The sequence below is a fragment of the Chiroxiphia lanceolata genome, chromosome 5 (assembly GCF_009829145.1).
Source record: "Chiroxiphia lanceolata isolate bChiLan1 chromosome 5, bChiLan1.pri, whole genome shotgun sequence".
Classification (NCBI taxonomy): Eukaryota; Metazoa; Chordata; class Aves; order Passeriformes; family Pipridae; genus Chiroxiphia; species Chiroxiphia lanceolata.
Genome location: NC_045641.1, coordinates 29901439 through 29924252, shown reverse-complemented (window position 1 = coordinate 29924252; position 22814 = coordinate 29901439). Strand labels below are relative to the sequence as shown.

The following is a 22814-nucleotide window of genomic DNA, read 5'->3' as shown; positions in this document are numbered from 1 at the left end:
GCTCTCCTAAAATGCCCAAATGAAGACAGTTTGTGCTTCACACCTTAGAGAAAAGCTAAACCAAAACCTTGAAGAAATTCAAATCTTGCCCCTAATCCAACACAAATTTTGTTTTAATCCACAGTAAAACCACCACAGACACGCGTAGGGTGGCCTAATGTCAGTATCAAGACTGCTATGCTTCACTCAAACTCTCCATCTCGAGGGACGGCCTATTTCTATTCCCCATACTTACACTGCTTTAGTAACTAGACAACATAGTCTGACCTGTATCTTCTGTACTGGCTGAATCCAAAAGCTCTAGATGACAGGATCAGGGTTGGAAGGGACCTCTGAGGGCCTTTCCAACCTGGTTCAGCCACCACTTCCAAGCCAGGCTAGCCTCAAAGCTATATCACTGATAGACTACATTTATGCTACCAAGCTAAGGAGCTACTTTTGTTCACTTACCGGCAGTTACAGTTGTAACTCTGTAGGTATGATTTCAATATGAAAACATGTGACACTTTAAAGATAATAAGAAAAATTTAAAGTATTCACTGGAAGAGGTAGGATTGGAAAAGAAGGTCTGGTGGATTGCTCTAGGCATTTCCTTCCAGGGTACCCGTATGAATCTGTGTGGATGCTTTCCTCCTACTTCAAAATCGCACAAAAACTTTTCATATTTCACATTTTTAAATTTTAACCTCCTGCAACATGGGCCAAAAATTCCATTCCTCACATAAAATTAATGATAACTGTCAGCATTACTTTCTGGAGAAAAATCCTAAATATAGAACATATTCTAGAAAATATTTTTCGTAAAAGGGGCAATAGTCTCATGGAATCTGGGGCTTTTACTATGTTACAGTAACAAAGCTGTGACTCAAGCCCCTTTTAAACTTGCTTATCAGTATGCAACAAAATCACAGGACAGCTAAGTAGTTCCTATAGAAAGTTCAAAAAAATTGATGGAGAAGATTATATTCCTTTCCTCAGCAATTGCATTTGCAGGTTGTATTTTTTTTATCTTATTTCCTGAGGCTTGCAGTAGCTGTGTTCTCTCTTGGACATAAAACAAAGTCCTGTATATACAAAGAGAAAACTGTCTGTGCTGTTTCCTCAGGACTACAGTTGGTAACTTGGACAAACTTTATTTCTGTCCATGTTGTGAAAAACAGGGCAGGTTATAACACTATTAAAGCAGCTCTGCTGGATTTGCATTGCAGACATGGCTGTAGAGTGGGTAAATTACATTACTGTAGCAAACTTCCCAGGCTATCCATATGGTTAAGTAGAAACTCAGAGTTTATAGCTTAATTAGAGGCATTTGTGAGGATCAGATAAACAGATATACAACTTAAAAGAGTGCATTGGCCATAAATTCTTTCATTCCAGATTCAGATCTGCTAATATATGACTTCAAACACCTTTGACAAGGTTATTGAACAGCCAAGCATCTTATTTCCTATGCCTTTGGAACCTGAAGTGGGAAGAAGTAAATGGCAGAAATCATGTAATCCTGCCAGCAGAGCCTAAACATATTTAGATCTTTGTGATAAGTGTTACAGAAATGCTTGAGTAGATGGCAGGGAAAAACACAGGACAAGGAACAAACAACTCTAAGGGGAGAGATGGCCCTTTTGCCATCTTTTGCCACCTTTTCTTTGCATTCCCTTTTTAATTAATTTTTACAGTATTATGATATAATTTATTTTTATTACATTATATATTTTACAATACATTTCTGTTTTTTCACACTCTTCCTTCATCCTCTGTGTTTTTTCTTAAATTACAGATGAAATCCAAACTCATTCTAATGGAAAGGGTGATAGAAGCTGACTCTCCTGAGGTTTCACCTGCCTGTACAAGTGTCTATCTTTTCTCTCTGAAAACTTCCACAGAGATGCAATCTGGAAGTGTTTATTTTCAGACTTGGTTAGGATTTAAAAGGCATTGCTCAGCAATGTGATGGTGATATTACATCCAGGCTGCAAGGAAATGGCAGAGCAGAGCAGCCAGGGCTTGAATTGCAGTTGAAACTTTTAAGGTGACAAGTAGGTTTAACACTCTTGCTGTAGCAAAGTTGTAGCCTTGGGTTGTAGTCTGAAGTTGTTTCCTGTGAGTTACATTTTTATTTTTTCATTTGCAGAAAGATGATTTTGACCAGATTGGAATACAGATAACAAACTTACTCAGCTAACACAGGAAAACCAAATATGTTTCAAAACAAGATGGGAAAATTGTCATTTCCGTTTCCTCATGTAATTCCTTTCTTAGAAAATCAAGACAGACACTGCCACACAACAGACCAGATTTCAGCTTAATATAAAACAACTTTTGAGGTTTCAAACATATTTGTTTCACCAAGTGGGGAGAGTTTGTGACTGCTTAGAAGTCACTCTGGCAAAGTTATCTCATCTTCCAATTTGCATCTACAGAAAAAATATAACGTTGAGTTAAACGCCTTCATTGTTACTCATTCTTTGATGTTTCCACAGGGGTTTTAAACACTGTGAGACCACTAGAGAACCAGGAGCTCAATCCACGTTGCTCAAAGTGAGTTAGGTGCAAGACGCTGAAACAAGGGCTGCAGGCTCCGGCCGCTGAAACAGATACCGAAAGTGCCGGTAACAACATAGCAAAGGGATTTAAACGTGTGCCTCGCTGCTTCAGCGTCCCTTTAATGCCTGCCGCCTTTCGTTTTGCGCCCCTCTCGATGTTAACGCCAGGGTTGCTTTGCTTTGGGAAGTGTCCGCCCCCGCCAGCCCCCTCCGGGAGCTTCCCTAAGCCTGGCGGCTGCCGGACCCAAAAACCCTTCTATCCAGCAGTGCCCCGGCTGCCCTCGGTGGGTATGCGCAGCCCACCGACAGCACCGTGGGCCACGAATCCCACCGGAACGGGCTCCATTGCCCACCTCTCCACAGATCAACGGGAAAAAATTTCCATTAACTTTCCCCCTCCCGCTCCCTCGGTGGAAACTGGCGTTTCCAGAGTTCCGTCTGACCGGGGCAAACGGAGCAGGGAGGCTGCCCATCCTCCGCCTGCTACCCAGCCATCCCAAACCGGGGGGAAAAGGGGTTCCCCCAAGTTTTCCCGAGTCCCCCCCAGCCCCACACGGCAGCGCCTCCTCCGCGCGCCGCTGGGCCCCGGGCCGGGGTCTGCCCGGGCCCCGCCCCTCGCTCCGCCCCTCGGCCCGAGCCCTGCCCCCCGAGCCCCGCGAGCCACCGCCCGGCCTGGCCCGGCGGCGATTGGTGGGCGCGGCGGGCGACAGCCAATGGACGCGGCGGAGCGCGGCCGTCGCGGGCCGGGCGCGGGGCGGCCGAGCCCCATTAGGGCGGGGAGCGCGGGCGGGCTGGGCAGTCGCGGCGGAGGCGGCAGCGGGCGGTCCCTTCGCGGCGCGGCCGGAGATGCGCGTCCCCCGCCGGCGCTGACTCCGTGCGGCAGAGCCGCGTACCCGCTTCCCTCGCCGTCTGTGTGACGGACCCCACCGCCGCTCTCCGCTAGAGAGTACGTCGCCGTGGTCCGGCCGCGCTGCGGGGAGGGTAAGTGGCGGCTCCCCGGGGTGAGGAGTGACGGGCAGCCTGCGGCGGGACGCCCGGCGGGTTTGACGGGGCTCCGTCCGCGGGCAGCACTGTGCCCCTGGTGGCGGGGCGCTTCCCGCGGTGCGGTGGGGGTCCTGCGCCCTGCGCGGGGCTTGGATCTACAGGGCGTGACCGCGAGGAGCCGCCCGACGCCGGAGCCGGCGCTGTCCTGCACGGAGTTGTCGGACGGGGCTGCGGGCTTGGCGGAGCAGGGGAGGAGGGGGGGCGCGGGGAGTTCCGCCGAGCCCCGCGGCGACTCCCGAGGGAAGGTGTCGCGGCGCCGCCGCGGTGCCGGCTCGGTGCGCTCGGCGGAGGGGCGCGCCGAGGCCGCCGGGCTGAGTGAGGGTTCGGATGCGGGAGCTCAGCTGTTGCCTGTCAGTGGGTGACAACTGGCTCCTGCAAGGCAGCCTCCGCCTCCTCCCTTATCCTGAGCGAAGTGTCCGCCTCTGAGTCCTGCCCCGAGCGGGGACCCTGGCCGGGGGGGAAATCTCGGTCTGCCATCCCGGCAGCATCTTCCGCACTGTTCGCTGTTACTGGGGGTACCCCGTCCCCGCATCTCTCCGCCGCTGCAGCACGGACCTCGCCGAAGTATGTGGGTTTTTTCCTTCCTCGGTGAAGAGAACTCTGAAAGGGCGATGGACCCTCCCCGAGCCCCTTCTCCCAGAATATTTATGCCCACCGCGGGATTTCAAACTCCAGCAGCCACCGTTTATCAACCGACCCGGCTGGGTTGAGTCCGGGAGCCTTCGCTACGGTCCGAGCCCGGGGCTGCTGGGTCTGGCCTTGGGCAGGAATCTCTGACTGTCCCCCAGCGGGGTGGCCAAGAAAGGCAAAAGAGAGCACCCGCCAGTGTTTCCGAATGCCATCAGCTGGAGAGCGAGGAAACGCAGCGGGGGGTATTTTACAAGCGCGCTGAGAAGCGTTTATACAGCGGACTTAAACGTTAACAATGCGCATTCCCTACATGCTAAAACCTAAAAGGTGGCAAAAATGTATGACTAGCATTATTGCAGCGAAGTTCCCTGTGATCGTTGTTTAGCTGGTAACTGAGGTCTTTAAACTGCATGTTTTGCGCGACACTCAGTGAGTACTGAGGTTTTCGAGCAGGAAGGGGGTTCCCCCCTTTAGCTCTAGTTATTGTTATTATTTCTAGGAGGAATTACGTGATTTGTACTACTCCTTTACAACACAGGTATATCACAGTGGCCAGGTTTTCATCCCAAGATGTGAGTAGGTCAGAGTGGGCTTGGATGAAGAGCGAAAAGGGAGAAGGAGAGAGCAATTACTCTGATGCAGTGACAGATTCCCTCATTTCTCCCTACAGAGCCCCGGATGAGCCGGGCTGGTGCAGTTCTGCCAACAGCACGGTAAACTGTGTCCTGTAAATCAAGGTCCACAGAGCTGCTCTCTGTATAACAAAAGGTTTTGTAATGAGTAAGCCCAGATCAGTAATATAACAATTTTAACATAACTGGGCAAGGGGTGTGCATCTGTGTGGATCTTACAGGGTTAATAGCTAAACTATTAAGATTGGAGTCAGATGTGGGTAAAAGCAACAGGAGAGTCTGGTTTTTCCTAATATCCTGTAGTATGATAACTCTGAAGAAGGTAATTGTTTAAAAAAAATCTGTTTCAATTTAAGATTTATTAAGCAAGAAGAACCTTATGTAAACATCAGAATCCCTTTCTTGTTTCATAAGACAAGAAATGGCTAGAAATGTCATTTGAACTTAAAGACTACAAACTATGTGTGGATTTTCATGTGTATGTGCAAGAATGTTATTAATCTCATTTTCAACTCAATTGTTCTACTTCTTAGGGGGACTGGGGTATTTAACTCAGGCTTTTGGCAAAATGGCTTCTGCACTTTTAGGTTCTGTTCCCTAGTAAATGAGTTTTTCCTAGCATTTAATAGGACTTTTAGAATATAGAAGTAAGAGATAGCAAGTGCCTTCCAAAGAAGGAGAAATGGAGGGGGTAGAAGGGGGATGCAGAGTTTTACTTACATATGTTGTAAGTTGGGAATGTATATTTGTATATAAGAAGATCTGAGGAATGACTTGGCACGCTAATGACCCGGCTTTTCAGAACTTCAAGAGTTTGGTCTGTCTCCCCCTATGGTTATAATAAGAGATTAAATGCATTTGGAATATTTAATTAATTAGCATATGAAAATACGATGACTTTTACTTTGTCATTGTTTTCCTGTGAAACTTTTCTATGCTAATGAATGTCTACATTTTGCAGAGTAATTTAAATGGCATGGCTTTGCATTATGTTTTTGCAGATTGCTTTGACCCTTTCTAATGCTGCAAGCCTTTGTATCATAGCCTAAAAGTCCTTTTGCTTTGTCATATTAATCTATTGATAAATATGTTGTCAATGACTGTGATACACAGCTTCTAACAGAGTAGACTGAGAGTTGCTCTTAAATTTAAGGCCTCTATTTGCTTGGGTGCTATATCTTGTGCATTCCAGTGTTAACTGGATGTGCAGTGATGAAGTCCATTTAAAACAAACAAACAAGCTGGGTTGTGTTTCTGTTTTCTACCACTACCTTAACCTAAAGTAAAGAGATCCCTGCTGTGATATAAGACCATGCTCTGAAACATTACTCTTGCTAATAATTGCGAAACATCATTCGTGCTTTTGGGAAAACTGTTGTATGATACAAGATTGCATTAAGAATGCTTGATTGAGATGGATGCATAGTCACCAAGTGGCTTATATCAATATTCACTTTATCGCCTTGTATTAGGATTTAAGCTTGAGTTTGGCCAGCTCTGGTTTTTACTTATGCTGTTTAAACAGAGGTAAACTTGAGGTTAGCTCTAGCCATTAGTATATGCTTGGTGTAAGCCATGCATGCTTAGGTCCTGCTCCTGGAAATGTTTACAGAAATGAGTAACTTTTACTTGAGTGCTTAAATTGTTTGGATTAGGAGTTGTATAATGGGAAGAACCAGCTTGGAAGGATACAGCACAGCAATCACTCATCTTTTTCCCCTCCCACCTTATGGCTGAAGAAACATGTTTTGCAAGTAATAGCATACTGAATTCGTGGCACTTCTGGCAGAAATTCCCAGATAGACTATCAGATCAGTTTGCCAAAATTACGTGCTTTTTTCAGAAACAGCTCTTTGGGTGCTGGTTCATTGACAAAGGACAGTTCCAGCTACTGAAGAAAATTTCATAGGTGGTCTGCTATAACTCTTCCTCTTTGTATTTTACTTGTTTGTAATATGTACGTTATACTTTTTTTAGCAAAACTAAATGAGCGAACGACTTTTTAGCACAAACTAACAATACTTCTCAAGCATGTTTTTGTGCAAGGAGGTTTTTCTAAATTTACAAAATGAGTGAGGTGCTCATATACAAGAGGTATGAGCCAATACAAATATTTTTGGTATTTTTAAAATATCTGTAAGTGACAGCTTTTTGCAAGTTTACCTTTTCTTGGAACTCTGCCTGGAAGGCTGACTCCTTAAAAGTTCTTCAATATAGCCATAAGCTTGATGAGTTGCTTTTCAAGATTATTTTGAACCTATCAAGCTCAGTGCTTTGCTAGCTAGTAAACCTGGGGTAGACAGTCTCTCAGGCAGGCCTTTCATTTCCAGTGGATTACGCATCAACAAAAGCTGGAACTGTGTTATTTCAGTTGTTCTGCACCAAAGTCATGTACTCCTGTCTAAGGTCTGTGTTTGAAACAAGAATTTATAGCACCTGATAGCTCTTGCTGTTCTGCCTTCTGTACTTCTCTCCTTCCTTTTCCTCCCCTCTCTCCCCTCCTTAAGATGTAAGAGTATTATGGAGTGTGCTTGCAAGTTTGTATCTATAACAGTTTTATTCAGTTGTCCCCCTTTTGTCTAAGCACAGATCCTACAGCTTGCAATTACTGTCTTTGACTTTAGTAACAATTCTTTTTTTTTTTTAAATGGTTCCAGTTACATACAATATCAGCTTTGTAGAGCAGTTGCGTGCCAAAAAAGCATTTTCAACTGCCATCCAAATATTGAAATATAATTGCTTGCTTTTATATAAAGTAAAATTTGGTTCCTGTGATTTTTTTTAACCCCCTTTTTGAGCTTGTTGCTTTCTAGTAATCCCAGTTTTAATACTACATGATTCCAGAACTAGGCTTCTCTGTCGGCAGCATGCCAAATCCTGTCTAATGTCTGTCTTAATGTGGTGTATATGAAAACTGACTTCTCTGTGGATCTGATCACTGATTTGTTTAATTGCAACCAGCGTGATTAAAAATCTGCATGTCAATATCATGATGCTTATAGTAAAATTAGTTTGGTTGTTTTTTTTTTTTTAAGCAGAGTGATATTAGTCCCTTAAATTTTCTCTGAGAGAGTCTTCATTGTCCAAACATCTTCATTTCTGAATGTTTGAATGTTTTAAAAAGAAAATAACAACATGGATGCAGTTATGAATATAACAACATAGGCCTTGGATTGTGCTGTGTGGTAGGACTCTTGCATCCTCTTGTTCTGTAGGAAAGCTGCATCTTCTCTCACCAGTCTTAAAAGGACTGACATGAGAGACTTGCATCTGGAACCTTAAACACTTCTAGACAGACACTGCTGCACCATTTCTCAAAACACACATCCCTTCTGTATTCCTATGCTCCCTGCTGGAGCCCCCTGACACAGGCACTGTAATTGTTTAGCTTTCCCCATTTTGCCCTCTCCTAATCTCTTCATTAACAGGGTGCTCCTGTGACAGAGTAGTGCTGGCTCAGCAAGAGGCTCAGCCCAGACACTCTTGCTCAACCTGTCCAGCACATGGGCTGGTTGGACACTGCCCTCACCCATGGCCCATTTCTGTGGCAACACAGACACACAATAACCATGGCACAAATTGAAAGCCACCTTGCACTTTCAGGTGTGGATCAAGTTGTCTAAGAGCAGTAAAACCTGACTTGTTTTCAAGTATGTTAAAAATTAGTGCATGATTAGTGGAGATGTTTTTTAAGGATCTCTTTTTGTAATCAAGTGTTAATCACCCAGAAGTTCAAAAGTGTTTATGTAAAGACATTGCATGTGTTTGTGTGCATACTTTAGAACTAATACGCTTTTACTTTATTTCAGACTCTTTGTAGGAATTGGTATTTTCATATAAAAATAAAAGCTTCACATGCTGAGATGACTATTCAAAGTATGAATATTTATGTACTTTGAAATGAATTTTATGAAGGTGCTGAAGAAATGTCTGAACCTAGCATATTTGCATCTCTATATACAGACTCCTAAATGAGTTATGTTAGCTCTAGAACCTCACTAGTGAATTGTAAATGTCTTTTGTAAAAGTATACATACAGCTTTCTGAGAGCTTTGAACTGTTTTCTCATGCTTTGCTCATCAGAAAGATCATATGGATAACTCATGAAAGGGCTTTTTTTTCTTCCAGTCTTGTTTGCAAAGCATGGTGGATCTGTGTGATAAATATTGAGTTCTTATTCATCCTGGGACTGAAATGAGTTCATTCTGTGCCTATGGAATATGAGAAAAATATATACAAAGGATATGTTTATATTTAATAAAATTAATAGCATAAAGCGAGTGCAAAGAAACTTATAAGCCTAAACAGCTTGGCAGGCCGATAGCCAGCAAATGTCTTAGAGTACTGCCAAACACGTAGAAAGCAGACCAGGCTCTCATCTGTTCTGAGGTACCAAAAAACTATGTAACTTCCAGCCTCTTAAGGATGTTGTTTACCCAGGGTGCAGCTTTGTTCTGTCCTATCAGCAGCTCAGTATAGGTTTGGATTGCAGCAGGTATCTGCTAGAAGGTACCCCTGCCATTCAGGAGAAATGTGACTGCCTAAAAAAGCAAGCAGTTGTGCTACAGCAGCTCTTCACAGCCAGATCCCAGAGTGCATGTCCCCTTTTACAGGGCATTGGCATCCCCTTAGGAGGCTCTGGGGAAGGAAGCTGTGTTACCAGGGTAAAGCTGGAGACAACATCCACGTGGTAAGAGGGAGTCCTATGTACTGCTGTTGTGCTCAACTATGAGCTGCCAAAAAGCTGTGGAAGTGCTCTCAGCAATGGATGCTGCCGAATAGGTTGGTGAGCTCAGTGGCTTCTTTAGCTGTTTGCAAATCCAACAAATGTCAAGCTTTACCCCAACCTTTCATACAGCCCCTCTGCTTGGACAATATTTGCAGGGGATTTTGGGTGGTGTGAAGCTGTAGTTCAGTGGTCCAGGCTATTAGCCCATTTTGTTCTCAATATATAGTTTTCCAGTTATATAAAACTGTTGATTTCATGCAAGAACAACTTGTATGGTTTTAGAGTAGCTGTTAATATGCTGAAACTGAGCAATGTAGGTATTTGATTGAACTGAAGTGACCGCAGTGACAAGGGGGCATCTGTTTCATTGCTGTGGATTTATTGCTTTTCTCATTTCTTTGCAAGATGTCCCCTGACACTTGGAGCTCTACTGTCTAGTTTTCAATCTGCCACCTTTTAGGCTGTAATTTTGGAAGGTTAATTTTTTTATGTCTCTCTGTCTATCTTGTACTGTGACTATTCATAAACATTTTTAACATATTAGTGGATGTCTTATTAGCGTGGAGCTGATACTGTGAGGAGGTACTGATATGATGAGGGCTTTTTCACAGTGGTGTACTTGGCGACCTTATTTTAGGAATTGAAGTGATACCAGCCTCTTTTTTTTTTTTTTTTTTTTTTAAATTTGATGCCTAAGTCAGTGTTCAACATCTAAGTGCTAGCTACAAAACGCTCAAAGTTGGATATTCCAGGGCATATGCTTGTTCTTGCATCTCTTTCCATATTCCCATGGCCTCTGGAAGGAGACATGCTTTGAAAGAACAGGTCTCATGAAAATCAGGAGGTACATCTTGAATTATGCAACATTTTTTCTGCAGGTGGAAGTCATCCTCCTTTGTGCAATTCTGTGCATTTACCTTCATCCTGCTTTGTTGTGTATTAAATCAGCTGATATCTAATGCAATTGGGAGAAGATAATCTAGACTTGTTTTTAAAAGGAAAGTGATGGCACGTTGTCCTGCTGGAGTGCAGGGGGAGACTTAAAAACCAGTATGTGGGCTGTGACACCGGTCATGCATATGAGTGAGAGTAGGGGGAAAAACACTTCCAAACAGGCAGTTACAGTAATATTCTGCCAGAGCTGGACTCTGAATGAGTATGAATTACTTCAATCTTGCATTACTGTTGTAAATAAAACCTGATAAAACAATGAATTAAGGCTGTATTCCCTCTGTAAAGTACTCGAGCTATTTACCTTATACTGTCGCATAGTTTTGAAGGCACAGTTTAAGTGGGGATGTAGAGATACTTTGGAAATATTTGGGGGTTTTCTTTTTAATTTAAGTGAGCTTCCAGATCAGTCTGAACAGTACAATGACTGTGTTCATGCACACTAGGGTGTGGTGAAAGAGGAGCTTCCTAACCACATGCTGCTACCAAAAAAAAAAAAAAAAGGAAAAAAAACCCCAACCATAGACCATAAAGCTGTAGCTTCTGTTCTGCTGTAGCTCCAACCTATGAAGTGATTTTGTCACTTATGTCACGTCTATTACTTTGTCTGACTGGAGTTCCAGTTTCAAGTGGTGCTTTTTCTAACCACTGTAATATTAGTTCAGATGATCCTGAAGGGTTTCGGAAGATCATCTGCTTGGACTTGAGTATGAATGATGGTTAGGCACTATTTCTAGTGATGAAAATAGTTCAGATCTCTGGTCTCACTTCCCAGTTGCTGGGAGTGGAAAGTCTTTGTGTCCTTCAGAAATAAAATGGCCTGCTCCTCATTTTATGGAATAACTGTAGGAAAATAAAAATCAATGAAGTCTGTCTGAAAAAAAAATAAAAAAAAGCAGTATTTATTTCTAAACTTTTATTTTAGAAGCCAGTGCCTGAGCTTCTGACTTCCTAACACCAGTTCCAAGTCTTTAAAAAAAAAAAAGAAAGGCAAACCCTGGGTAAGCTGCGAGTTCTCTGCACCCCCACCCCCAACTAGAGCCTCTTTGCTTGTGTACTCTATCGGTTTCACAGTTCATATACTTGTGGGTTTTTTTAAATCTCCCCCTGCACTCTGGTGGGAAACATGTCTGCTGTTTCCTTTCAAACGCACAAGGCTTGATTCTCCTCTCACAATGGCATAAATTGTGAAGAACTCCACTTGAAATCAATGGAAGTAAAGACATGTAAAATGGGGTGAGAGAAGAGCCTAGCCTCTGGTTTCTATTTTTAAGTCAGTCTGGTTAACCTAAAATTGTTCAATGTGCCACTGTGACTTTAGTTTGTAGAAATCAATTGCTATGCTTGTTTCTTTTCATACATAATGTATCATTTTCATATATAATACATCACAGCTAGTACCCCTAATCATGATGCACATGTCTTTGACTTAATATTTTGGTACTACTATGTCAGTTTTGGTAGTTAATAAGTAATATGTATGGTAAAGTACTTAACTTACTAGAGTCAGATCCTATGAAAAGTCTGAGTTATAGTTGTATTCCTGTGCAGCTCCCAAAGGAAAGAAAGCTGGATTGGCTCTATCGCTACAACCTAAACTTTCTTTGTGGTTTTCTCCTGCTTTAGTAGTTCTAATCTGTGAATCTTGTTCCTCATTATCCAGGTTCAAGATATTAATTCTACATAAACAAAATTTTCTTGGTTATTGTTGTTTTTCTGTGCATGTAAAGTGTTCAGCTCTGTTCTTGTGTTTTGTACATGCTTAAGAACTTGCTACAACTTCAAATTTTCTCTGAAAAGTGAAGTACTTTGTAATAAACCTGGAATATCTGCACACAGTTTTTGCCGCTGCCCAAGTTTTGGAGGTTGTACACATTTGTTTATTTTTTGGCAATGGCTTATGGTCCTTAATTACCATCAGTAGTCAAATAACAGAATGAGATTATACAGCAGTGCTGTAAAAGCTGTTCATGCTAGCTATGATCTGTACATGTGTGGATATCTTTGAGAACAGTCACCTCATTCATTAACCAGTGCCACAGACTTCCAACTTTACCACTATTTAGTTTTTGAAATTACTGCAACGTTCTCTACCTAACTGAAACATTGCTTTGACTGCCTCTTTCTGTAGTTTAAAAACCTCCCATGAAATAGTTGCCTCCTGTAATGTATTCTAACTTGCAGTAAATCTATTGGTGCATTTGAATTTTTGTTTTCTGCTAGAGTAGCAAATCACAGGTGTCCACAAGGGAGTCTCTTTAAACTTGAATACTGTGATAGGCTTAATATATCATTTAAATTTTATCTCTAATTTTATTATGAGGAGAGTGAAATTCCTGTGGTGTTTAGCTGTTGGGTCCTTGAGCTTTCCCCTTCCATTTTAATCCACTAGCTCCTCAAAAAGTCAAGAGGTTGCTTAGCTGATACGTGGTGGCCTTTTATATCAGGGACAGAAGATGCCACAGAAGCTTGCTGTGCTGCACTGGGTTGTGGTAATGCAGATCTCAATGTTCAGTGTGGCTTCCCAGCCACAGAGGTGATGCACAACTGGCTTCTTACTTCTTGACTATAGTTATGGATTCCAAGAGCAAATCCTTCCTTGTCCCTGCTAGGTTTTGCATTACTTACATTACGGGGAAAATGGTTTATCATAGTCAATTCACTGTAGCTTTAACCATGGCTTTTTTGAAGTATAGTTGTCTGACAGGTAGCGTGGTGGAGACTAAACCAAGATGTGGTGTTCACTGCTGCTGTGAACTGCTGTGGTCTTGTGCAGCAGTGCTTGCCTACAACTGATGTGAGGAGTGGTGGGGGCAGAGAAGGGTGTATGATAGGGATACATGTGCTTGTTGGTCGAATAAGCTTTTCCCACCTGGAAGCTGGACACTTCACAGCTTTGTTCAGGTAGAGCAGTCTTTGTTGTGGAGTGGGGAACTGACTGCCTTCCAACTGCAGAGATGTGAAGATAGTCTTTCTGGTGGTAGGCTTTACTCATTTTTCATCTAATGGCTTTGAGACTCATTCTGTCATATAATTTTTGGAGCACTTTTAAGCTCTTCTGAGAGTTATTATTGTGGAGGCTGCAATACGTGTCTGGAACAGAAACTACTTTTGGTAGTATTTTTAAAGCATGAGGTCTGGTGTGCAAGTCATTTTTGGGCACAAGAGAAACAAAAGGTTCTGTGGATAGAGTATCAGAATCTATGAGAAAATTAGTCTCTAATGCAAATTGGTACATACAGTAAGCCTGAAGAAAGACTGAAATCTTTGCCAAGCAATATGAAGCACCTTATCATTTTCATAGATGAAGCAGCCTCCTATGAAAAAGATATGGGAATAGAAGAGCATGTTTTTGGCTCTTTATTAGTTGTAGTGGTTAAGAACAAATCAAAGATAATAGCGTGTTATAAGGTTGGTGACTTAAAGGCTCTGAACAAACTTAAGTAACTTTCTGCCTGTTGTGAAATTTCGTCATGTAAGACTTGATCTCAGAAAATGGAGATGGGTTTGGAGATCCAGAGCTTGAGCTTGTTTATAGTTAATTTTGAGGAGTTGTCACCACAAAATACAGAGCTGATAGTGCCATGCTTCTGCAAAACACAAATCTCTTTTGGAAGTAGCAATAAGGCCAATGTAAATTTCAGAAAGCAGTCCTTCTAGTAAATAATTCCAGAGCCATTTGCTTTCAGTCTCGATTTGTATGTAGGCATCCTGAAAGCTCTGACTACCGAACAGTTCACTATGTATCTATTTCAGCTGTCTTTAAAAGCTACCTTTTTTCGCATAGATGCTTTCTGACAAGAGACCTCAGACAGATGCTTGGCACTCATGTCTTTTGTGGCAGAAAGCAAAAACGTATGGGATCAGAAGTATGAATAGATTACTCCTGAATAATCCTTCTATTCAGTTACAGGTCTGTGTCACGGCATACACTGTAAGAAAGTGTTTAAAACTCTTTTAAAAAAAGATGCATGTGTTAAGGACAAAAGTGTGTGTGGTGGGAAAGTAAAGCAATGTTTTACATAACACCAGCAGGCTCTAAGGTTTTATCTGACTGTCCTGTTTAAGGAAGGTAAAAATGATTAAAAATTGGTATGCTATGGAAGGGTGCACAGAAAATATATATTTATTGGTATCCTTCCAGAATTACTATTTAGAGACAATTTTGTAATGTTGGTGTCTAACAGCATTCTGGTAGCCTCAGTTTTCTTTTCCATGGAACAGTTCCAGCCCTCACTTACAAATTAGCTTGCTCTGTGATACCATATGGAATAAAATAAATATCAGGACACACTGCAAAACATTTATGCCTAAATTTCTGACCAAAGTATGCACATAGTTTGCTATAGCTATGAATTTGGCCCTTTAAGAAAATCATTTTGGAAGACACCTGATCATGTGTGCACATGCTGCGCCTGTGCCACAATAGATGCACGCCAAGCACACTTCTGTAAGGAAGCCTGGGATCCTCTCCTCTAAAGCTGAAGCGTTTCTGTAGCTGTTAGGCCAACGCTGTAAGGTGCACTACCAGCATGGAGGGCAGAGCGTACCGGCCTGAGAAGGTGTAGATGCTTATCAAGTCTGTGCTGTGACAACTATCTACAGAAGAAATGCTTGAGAATAGTCACCTTGAAGCTGCATAGATGAAAAATATGCAGAATTAATGATAGTCCTTGACACTTCCACTAAAATACTGAAATATGTGACTTGAGCTCCAACTACACTTCTGGGTTTGCAAAGTAAACCAGACTACTGTGATAGGGCCTGGCTCAGCTTTTTTGCAGCTGGTGACTTCAGGGAAGGGCTGAAGGATAGGGTCTTGCAACAGGGAGGGTTAACAGCCAAATCTGATCAGGTAAACACCAAGCACAGACTCAAAGATGACAAATGTAGTAGCTAAGTGGTGGAGTATGGAAAGCTTACAGCCTGTGGTGTTAGGACTCTGGCTGCTACTGTCCAGTGCAGGCCTCGCAATCCTGGTGGAAAATGGCAATCTCTTCACTGAGGAAAGGTGCAATGGAGCTGCAACCATGGAGTCAGTGTGACTCGTGATGGTGGCTTAATGTATAGCTGAACAAAAGGTTGATGAATTGTCATAGAATGATTTGGGTTGGAAGGGACCTTAAAGATCATCTAGTTCCAACCACCCTGGTGTAAGCAGGGACACCCTTCTCTGGACCAGGTTGCTCAAAGCCCCATCCAACCTGGCCTTGAGCACTTCCATGGATGAGGAATCCACAGCTTCTCTGGGCAGCCTGTTCTGGTGCCTCACCACCTTCACAATAAAGGATTTCTTCCTAATATCTAATCTAAATGTACCTTGTTTCAGTTCAAAGCCAATACCCTTTGTCCTATCACTGCATGCCCTTGAGGTAAGTCCCCCTCTAGCTTTTTGTAGGTGCTGGAAGGCTGCTCTTAAAGTCTCCTTGGAGCTTTCTCTTCTCCAGGCTCAACAACCCCAGCTCTCTCAGCCTGCCTTCATAAAAGAGGTGCTCCAGCCCTCTCATCTTCTTCCTAGCTCTCCTCTGGACTTGATCCAGCATGTTCAGGTGCTTGTTGTGTTACGGGCCCCAGAGCTGGATGCAGTATTCTGGGTGGGTCTAATGAGAGCAGAAGGGCAGAATCACCTCTCTTGCCCTGCTGGCCACGCTGCTTTCCCTGCAGCCTGGGACACATTTGGCTTTCTGGGTTGCAAGTGCACCTTGACGGGTTATGTTGAGCTTCTTCTCCACCAACACCCCCAAGTCCTTCTCCTCAGGACTGCTCTCAATCCAGTCTCCTCCCACTCCCTCCTTGTGCTTGGGATTACCCGGGCCCCGGTGCAGAACCTGGCACTTGGCCTTGTTGAACTTCATGAGGTTCGCACAGACCCACCTCTCAAGCCTGTCCAGATGCCTCTGGATTGCATCCCTTCCCTCCAGCGTGTCAGCCACACCACACAGCTTGGCGTCGGCGACCTTGCTCAGGGTGCACTCGGTGGCACTGTCCGTATCGCCGACAAAGATCTTAAACAGCGCCGGCCCCAATACAGACCTCAGCCGAACGCCACTCGATAGAGGGCTCGTTCCGCCCGTCGCCTCAGCCTGGGAGGGCGGGGGGCGGGCGGGCGGTCCCGGCGGGGTCGCTCCGGCGGCGGGTCCCTGTCGCCGCCTCCCCGCTCACGGCACCGGCGGCCGCTGCTCCGCCCCGCCCCCGCCAGGTGGCGCCCGTGCGCTGAGCGCGCGCCGGCTCCTGCTCCTGCCGCGGCCGGGATCGGGATCAGCCACGGGAGAGGTGATGTTACACGGAGCAAGGCCGGCCGCGAGGAAAGGACAACGCTCCTGCTTTTCGCAGCGCGCTTGTGGCACTCAGAACGCTTCTGCCTGGCTGTGTTTTCAAGGCTAAAATTATTTCGGGAACGGGTTTGCAGTGGCACTAAGAGCAAAGCAAAGTGTGCTTTTTTTCATTCCCCTCACTTTGCCATCATCCTGCTTTAAATGAGTGAAATTAGATGGATTTGAGGGACAGATGACAACCTGCAATGAAAAAAACCAACAAAAAAAAAAACCATCAGAGGACTGCCTATTTTTTCCTGTTCCTCTGCATGCTTGGTCTCTGTTAATTTACTACTGTTCCAAATTATATTGAAACCCAAAGGAAAAGGGAACAAGCTTGAAGGTCCCAGCCCATCTACTCAAAGATCTGTGTAGGTGTTCATCTTTTGGAGTGACATCTTGTTTCACTTTTTCTGTCAGGAGAGGATGGACATGCCTTTGTAGGTAGAGCTGGAGAAGTGAAGTAGAAAGTAGCCCTTGGCCTCTGGTTGCCCCAGCTGGCCAGAGGGTATGGCTGGAGCCTGGCAGGCTGTGGCATTCCATGTTGGAGACTAAGCTCTTCCCCACCCCAGAAGACCCTCTGGACAGGCAAGTGTGTGTGTTGCCTGTTGTGGTGGCAGCTCCATGAGGGTGCAAGTGGTCTGAGTATGTAGGCGGAGGCAGGAGCCTTCTCACAGCCAGTCCACAAACACGGAAGACAACACAAGAAGTCTATGCACTTTGATGTGGTTCTCTAAGGCCCTGGTAAGCTGCCCAAACTAGTTTAACCAGGCCCAGAGGCAGCAGAGTGAGGAAGAAATGGGCTCTGCTGAATAGCCAAAGGAGCGCTTCCTTATCACCCTCATTCCTGGGGAGCTTTTTCCCAGAACTGAGCTTGTCCCGAAGATACAGGAGCGAGATAGTCCTGCCTGAGACTGAAGGAGAAACATGTTTTGTTAATAATTGTGAGGAGGCCATCTAGGATCAGTAACTGTTGGTTCTCCTTTTCAAGGAAGGATAGGCAGGTGCTAAATTCAGGCCTGCAGAGTAATTCTGCTTGGGATGCAAGCTATGACTGCCACTGCTTCCCTCTAATGGCCTTGGAAGGAGAAGGGGCACCTCAGGAGGTTGCTAAGATTACAGGCAGATTATGCCTTCAAACAACAGTGTCCATATCTTTTGATGGATACAGGGTGACTGTCAAATAGGGAGAAATGTGACTCACCTGGCAAACAGAAAAGGGTGACAGCCTGAGCAGCCTGCAGCCAGATTTGTAGATCAAAGCCTTCAAGCGCTGCACCCTGAGCTGCATGGTGATCTCCTCACATGCATTAAACTAGTCTAACAAAATGAACGGAATACTCAGTATTCAGAAAATTTTCTGCAGAAAAGAAATGGGGAGGAATTACTGGCCCTGCAGAACTTGGGCATCTGGCCAACTTGACCAAAATATTGTTTAAAAATAAGATTATGATTTCTCAGAACTTTAGGCATGTGGTTTGAGAGTTTTTAGTTAAATCCTTGTAAGCATTATCCTGTTAACATGAAAAATGTTAGCAGTTTTATAGACTTTCTGATAGGGCTGTGAGACAGAGGTGCTAATAATGAATCACCTGAGTGGCAGGTGTTGTAACCATTCTCAAATAGACTGGAAGGCTTTCTTTTTTTTCTTATTCTTTTACAAATACTGATTAGTCCTACACCAAATAAGACTTGTCTCCTTTTGTACCCTTCTTCCTATAGGAGAAAGAAAACATTCAGGAGGGATTTTTTTTTTGGTTGGTTTGTTGGTTTGTTTGTTTGGGGTTTTTTCGGGGGAGAGGTGATGTTCCTTGATTTCAGTATTGGGAAAGGAAACCCTCAGTGGTAAATAATTGGGTAAGGATCTAGCAGGATGGGCTTAAATGAAAGTGCCTCATTCAGCAACTCCTCTCCCTTCTTAATTGTACAATGGACTTTCTCAACAGTGTATCCTGGTATTTATCCAAGACCTTCAGCTCTGATACCTGTAAACAATTATCATTCTCCCACATGGTACACAAGCACTTGGGTTTAATAGTGTATTTGTGTGTGGCAGCAGTTTAACCTCCTCAAGGAATTTTTCTGTCGTCCTTCTGTCTTTCTCTTCTGTATCCCTTCCTTGCAGCTGTTTGTTGCTGATTTATTCCATTTATATGCAGATTCTAAATACAGCTGTTTCTATGTGATGCTACTGTCTTCTCTCCCCTATGAAGCTATAATTGCACAAAAATGTCAGTTTTTAATGGTATATATCTAGTAGTCCCTATCTTATGTTCACACCTGCTTTTTAGTTTGTTATAGCAATAAGCTGCTGATGGGAACATGATGTTCCACTATCTCATACTGCAAAAAAATGAAGTGGTTCCCGCACCTTCTGTGAGGTTTCTTTTATTGCTGTCCTCATCCTCTTCTGCGTTTGAACCGAGTACATTATTAGTTGCCTCTTGACTGGTCAAAAGCACAATACCGGGACATGGAAGCAAGAACTCATACATTTTAAGTATATTGCCTACTATTATGTAGCTTGGCCATTGGGTGACAGGGATTTAGACCTGTGGTGCAGAACCTCTTATATAAGGTGTTAAAATGAATTGAAAATCAACATCTGATGAGAGACTCTTAAAAGTACTTTTCCGGATCACAGGACTTACTGATGTGGAATATGTACAAATGAGCACAGTTTGGGAACTCCTTCTTAGCCAACTGAAAAGTAAAAATGGTTGACTCCTATGTGCCTCCAGAGAGTAGAAGGTCTGCTAAACAACAGCTTTCTTTGAGTGAAGCGTTGCTCAGCCCTGGTGCTGGTTTTATTGTGCAGTCATGAGGCATGAAAATTGCTATATAAAAGTGCTCAGTGCTGCAGTACTACTTTTTAAAAGGAAATCAAGCCCCAAATTTTTCAATGTTGTTGCATTAGCTTCCATTTTTCATCAGATAATGCACAGCCTGAATGATAAGTTTACAAAAAACAACTTTTTCAAGTGTGATAAGGTAATAGAAACAGCATAGTTGCATCTGCATTCCAGTCCTTTGAGTATCAGCCGCAGTTGAAGCACTTCAGGATTCAGTGTGTAATGCCTGTAATCATCTTGATCTTCAGCAACCTGTACAAGAAGTTGACTTCAAGGATCAAAGTTATCCATATCTTACACAGAAAAGTGTGAATAACAAATAGCTGGAAATTTACCCTTCAATGATTATTTATCTGTCAATAAAGACCTTTATAACAAGGGAGAAATGGAACTGGCCCTTACTTTTTAAACAGTTTTTTTCTTGTAATGACTAAGGTTTCTTAACCAATATGCTTTGCATTTAAAAGTGGAAATACTTTTACATGGAACTTGGAATGTGTAAGTCTTACTGCAAGTACTAACTGAATGTTTTGTCTGACTGACCATTTCTTATTAATTACAAAGCTAAAAGTAGATTGGGTTGATAAGGCATAACCCTGAAGCTGCTTCCTGTACGTGATCTTTAGTGTTTTTAAAATTCTTTTCTTATCACATTCTTATTATATCTAGGATCATGACACAGGCCTTTAGGGGATGATAGGCTGTGGTCCTGTGGGATTTTTATTTCAGTCTTCTAGCATTAGTTTTAGGAAGCTTCTATTGAGAAGGTAACACTTTCAACTTGTCAATAGCATGCTGTCTGTACTCTGGCATGCAAAGACTTGTAGAGGAATGCAAAACATTGACATCACCCGCAACAGTTTGAAGTTGATATTCCATAGTTCAATGTTTGTTCTGTGACTAGAGCAAGCTAAGATTTGGCAGGATTGTAAGCTCAAGGAAATCCTAGTGAAGTAAATAAAACTGTCAGTGTTGCTTCAATCTTAAAAAGTATCTTTTAAATGTAGACATCTCTTGCCCCTCACTGAAGCTTGAACTAAATATTGAAGACATTTCTTGAAATAATACAAAATGCATTGGAAAACAAGAACAGGGTGATTTTGTTTGTTCTGGAAGTTCAACTAAGTTCACTGAAGGGCTGACATTACATCCATGACTACTGCTGATTGCTGTCTTCACACGTCACCTTTTTGCATCATAAAACCATTTTTAAAATTAAAACCTAAAATATCTCCTGTCCCTTTCTGTAGAACCTGTAGCTCTGGTGCCACTAACTGTCTTCTTTTATTTTTTTGGGGGGGTAGGACTGAATCCATTTGATGGAACTAGTTTGTGAGCTTGGAAACAATCTCTGGAGCACAGCTGGTCTAACCTTCTCTCAGAGCAGGATCAACTGAATTCAGACCACCCTGTATCAATGCAGCGTTTGGATTTGTGGAGCATGCAGCAGGTCTCTTAATAAATAAGCCAGTGTTTCTATGAATTGTGTCTTCATAAATTAGAAAGCCTTTAGTAAACCATGTGTTCCCACTGGAAAAATGGGGATAATAGAAAAATCCCAGTTTCTTTCCTTGTGTGTACAGTTACTCTTTGCGGGTGCAGTATGGCATCATGAATATGTTGACCTGTTTGTCGGACTTCCTTCGTTCATGGATGCCTGGTTGCTAAAGTAGGTTTATGGCTGTATGGTCGACTAAGTGGCACTTGAGTAACAATATCTTCCAGTGCTGTTAGAAGGGGATTAAGATTTAAGTAGGCTCTAAGTTGCTTTTCTTTTGAAAGTATCTTCTAAAATATTAATTTAGAGGCTGTATTCATTAAATACAGGCTTCATGTTGCGGTTTGGAGATGTACTGTAAGTGATGGACAACTGAGTTTTGTCATGCTAAAGCGACTTGGTCATTAGGTAGGACAGTAGATCCAATCATTCACAACCCATGAATGGTCAGGGGTTTGTTCTCAAAACGTTTGCAAGATCAGTAAATTCTTCAGAAACAACTGCTTGTGAGTACCGTGTAGAATACTTCCAGAGGAATACATAAATAAAAGGTAATAAAGATTGTCATCTTCTAAATCTACATGGTATGAAATAAGGTTGAGAAACTGGTCATTCTGGATGAGTAGCAATCTTGCAGCTCAGCTTGAACCTCTGAGTTTGGTTTGGTTTTCATATTCAACATATTTTTATTATGCTCCCTTGCAAGTAGCTGAAGTTGCATGTTTGTACCTTTCAGACAAAATTTTTATGAGTGTGGATTCCTTCCAGGTAATTTGGTTGTAAAGGGGAAGTTTCATTAAGTCATAGTTATGCTTTAAAGAACAAAGTTTTGGATGTCCAAAGATAGCTACAGCAATTTAGTAGAAATTGGATTTGAGTGGGGATTATCATGGAGACTGTCATTCGATTCCTATTGCTTTTCTGGGCATCTGAAGATGGTTAGGGAACTGCTTACGTGACAGGCCTATCTACTGCCAGTGAGTGCTGGTGACACTGGTAGGTAAGTTGGCCATGCAGAGAAAGCATGTCTTTCCAAGGAATTCCACTGTTCTGCACTGATGCTTTTTTTGATTGGGTTTGAGGTTTTTGTGTTGCCTTGTTTTGGTTTGTTTTTTTGTGTTACTGTCTAGCATGTCAGTCTATTACTGTTTCATCAGTTTAAAGTGTTCTATACAGGTAATTGAAATACATACAAATAGCTAATTCCTACCCACAGTAAATCTATCTCATGTTCTTCCTCGCCTACCCCAATGTGCAAATGCAAAAGAACAGAGAGGTTCAGGGTACCACTCTGAATGTGAAAGTGGAATCACTCAACATGGATACAGCAATAATAGTTTGAGAATAGCAAAGGGAAAAGTGGTCACAGAGGGCCTGTGGCTTAGAGCCACTGTCTTAGAGCACTGTTTAGATAAATGCTGCTGTGATCTGCCTCTCCCCTTGTAGTGGCATTCCTGCCTGTCTAAGCTCATGGTGAACTGGTTTAAAAAAATCAAATCAACAGGAAATTTCACTTCTTTTTTTCTTTTGGCAGAGTTAGCTTTTTGCTTGTTTAAATTCATCTGCAGTCCCACCATGCAATCAGCTGAGTGCCAGTGCTGGCACAATGCCTGTTGTCTGC

The 22814-nt window shown here is 42.9% G+C and overlaps 1 protein-coding gene across 1 annotated transcript in view; it reads left to right on the top strand.

Moving 5' to 3' along the window:
- The first annotated feature begins 3340 nt into the window (after positions 1-3340).
- Positions 3341-22814, top strand: part of PRICKLE1 (prickle planar cell polarity protein 1) — a 66696-nt gene continuing 47222 nt past the window's right edge. The window contains exon 1 of the mRNA XM_032688542.1: positions 3341-3524. The gene's annotated coding sequence lies outside the window, so the exon portion shown is untranslated. The remainder of the gene's footprint in view (positions 3525-22814) is intronic.